The sequence below is a fragment of the Aplysia californica genome, unplaced genomic scaffold (assembly GCF_000002075.1).
Source record: "Aplysia californica isolate F4 #8 unplaced genomic scaffold, AplCal3.0 scaffold00026, whole genome shotgun sequence".
NCBI classification, from domain to species: Eukaryota; Metazoa; Mollusca; class Gastropoda; order Aplysiida; family Aplysiidae; genus Aplysia; species Aplysia californica.
The window spans coordinates 257,477-260,391 of NW_004797296.1; the positions used below are offsets into that span (position 1 = coordinate 257,477).

The 2,915-nt window shown below is 36.3% G+C and overlaps 1 protein-coding gene across 1 annotated transcript in view; it reads right to left on the reverse strand.

The window, feature by feature from the left end:
- Window positions 1-2,475, reverse strand: part of LOC101857924 (cyclin-dependent kinase-like 5) — a gene marked incomplete in the record, with an annotated part of 72,137 nt that extends 69,662 nt beyond the window's left edge. The window contains 1 exon segment of the mRNA XM_035973059.1: window positions 2,392-2,475.
- Between the last annotated feature and the right edge of the window lie 440 nt (window positions 2,476-2,915).

The following is a 2,915-nucleotide window of genomic DNA, read 5'->3' on the forward strand; positions in this document are numbered from 1 at the left end:
TAGATCTACAGTACTATGTAGTACTAATTAGAACTTTTATAGTAGGTTTCCTATTGGATTGACTGCAGGTGTAGTCATTTCGAGTTGTTCGGTAACACTAACATGTCACGATGACTGAGTTAGACGTAACAAAGCGCGTGGCGTCCCCGCCGGGTTGGAAAATTCTAAACGAACAATTCGTTCATCGACACTTGGACGCTTAGAAATCCAAAACTGAGCAGTCTATCCGTATAACTCTGGTTTAGGACTTAAAATAATACAATTTCGGCAATTTTGTTATAAATACTTAAAAGTAGAGTCATGTATTCCAGTCTAGCGCATTTAAAAATAGTAAATCCCAACAAGAGCCTTTGAATTCAGTTTTTTGTCTCTCCTGCAAAATTTACCAAATCAGAGTTGGACGGTTAGAATTCTCCGCCGATGATATGGACATCAGAGAGGATTATATATTAGAGAAAAGTCATCACATAACCAACTGCACAAATAAGTTGTTTTAACTAAGTGGAATTAAAAAGGCATATGGTATGAAGGAAGTTGTAGGTAACAGTCTTAACAGATTCTGTCCATTTGGCCGCTGACAGCAGCAGCTCAGGGTTTTTCCGCTGTCGCCATTCAACCACTGTGAGCAGCTCAACGAAATTTGAGCGAAATCCTAAACAAAAGTGCACTTTTTAACATAGTTCCTACTTTTTAAGTTGTCGAAAAGAAGAAGAACTAGTAAACAAGTCTGACCTCAATCTCTGAGCGCCTTAATCGATCAAAACTCCTCGAAATTCTTGCAAAAGTCGTTGTTTGGTTGTCGCTATGCAGGGGTAATCAGTACGGAGCCAGGTATAATAGAAAAGCCCTTCAGTGAAAGATATTCAACGATGAGAACGATAGATGTTTGATAGGAAAGAAGAAGCAAACCACACCAGAGCACCCACCAACCACCCACACATAAATATGTGCTTGGGTGATATCGCTACAATTTTGTGTTGATTCTTATGGATTAGAAGGACTTGTAGAGCTGAGAAAATGAGGTAAGTTGAAATTTTCGAAGACGTGTTGTGCATTTTTTTTTTTACTCATTCGTTTTTATCTGACGGAAAATACTATACAAACAGAAGGTCATTGTAATTGATATAATCAGATTCCTCTGTTTATTCCGATCAGTTTGGTATATAACAATACATATTAGAGTAACTTAGAACTTCACAGTAATGCATTAAATAGATACACCCCAGGTAAAAAACTGAACAGGGGAAAATAATTCAGTCCAGAGCCGGAAAAAATCAAGGATGCAATCAATTAACACATAGTATACCAGTATCACTCATATTTTGACAAATAATATTTAACCATATCTATTTCAAAAGGCAACAAGGCCATAATTCATAATGGACGTTCAATATACTACTGTAAAAAGATTTACTTCAGAAAACGTCGAAGCCTGTCTACTGTATTTGATCAACAATTACAACCTATAGGGGCTGCGGGGGTATACATTATAATAATTGAGATGATCTAAACTGTTTGATCATTTAATTTTGTAACTTGTAACTTGTCTTGCCTTTGGTGAATTTTTTTTGTTCTTCTTTCGTTTTACTCCTTTTCTGAAAAATAGCACTAATTTAGTTACACAATCTTGATCTCTACATCTACTAAATATCAATATTTGAAATTTCACTCCCATTTTAAAAATTCAATTAATTTTTTTGTCAACCGTGGATTGGATAAATGTTTGGATAGTTTCCAGCGGTGCCAATGTATTGAATCAATATCTTATAACATATTATTATAGTATAGGCCTATAGTACGTTATAACATTAATTTATCATTAATATTTTCCTACTTGAGGGGGCAACAAAAAAGCTGGCAAAACTATAGGGTACAATTGGCAAGGGTAAGAGGTATACCTTACCTTAACTAAAGCAAAAATTCGAAAGAAACCAATGAAACTGGCTACAGTTGTTTAACCGTCTTGTTACTAATGCAGGACACGCTAAGTACTGCTTATAATATGACAAGGGCCTATCCTATACGAGATAAACACAAACAACACATAGAGTCTAGTCGATCTAAATCTAGATCTACCATTTTTTATACAGGTGAACACAACAAAAATACGTTCAGGCGATTATTATCATTCATTTTAGCATTTTAAAATTATTTTTGGACAATTAATGTTAGTAATACTGACCCTAATCAACAAGAGGTCGGAGACGCTTCCACCATTTCCCACCGTTTTCACCGTGTGCGTGCGCGGTGTTCTGATAGTTTCTTCACTTCAGTTGTTCGGGGGAAACGAACGGCAGTGGCAAAACAGGGATAACTTATATTTTCAAGCCAATCAGCATAACCTAAAGCAAACAATATTGAAACAAATGAGGAATTATTCGTTTTTCTTACCTCGGTTGATATCAGCAATCCCATATATGCCGACAGAACAGAAAACTCGCACCAACCCAAGAGTCCTCCCTCCGTCGATCCGCCATTGATATTTTCCTTGCCAACATACCAACAATTTGCAAGGGCTTCCGGTGTTGAGGGCCTGTTAGGGACAACAGTTCAAAAATATAATGGATAATGTTTCTACGTTTCGCCTTTTCCTCTCAAAATATCACAAGATACTAGGAACAGTTTTCGGATATTAATTTATTGTACATGTAATTTCACAAATTTTTGGGAATGAAAGTATCTCTGAGCCATCAAACTGTGAAATCGTGTGACAAAACAAGGCCTGATCAAGCAAAGTATAGAGTATTTTCAAGAGACGCAATGCACAAAAATTGGTGCAGATTGTACATTTACACGGTGCCTTCCCCTGAAACAACAAAAAGGGGATTGCTTACGGTGAGGGAAGAAAAAATTCTTTCGTTGAGGGGAAAACATTCTGTTTGGTTACATTATTAAATTTTATATTGGATAGAATG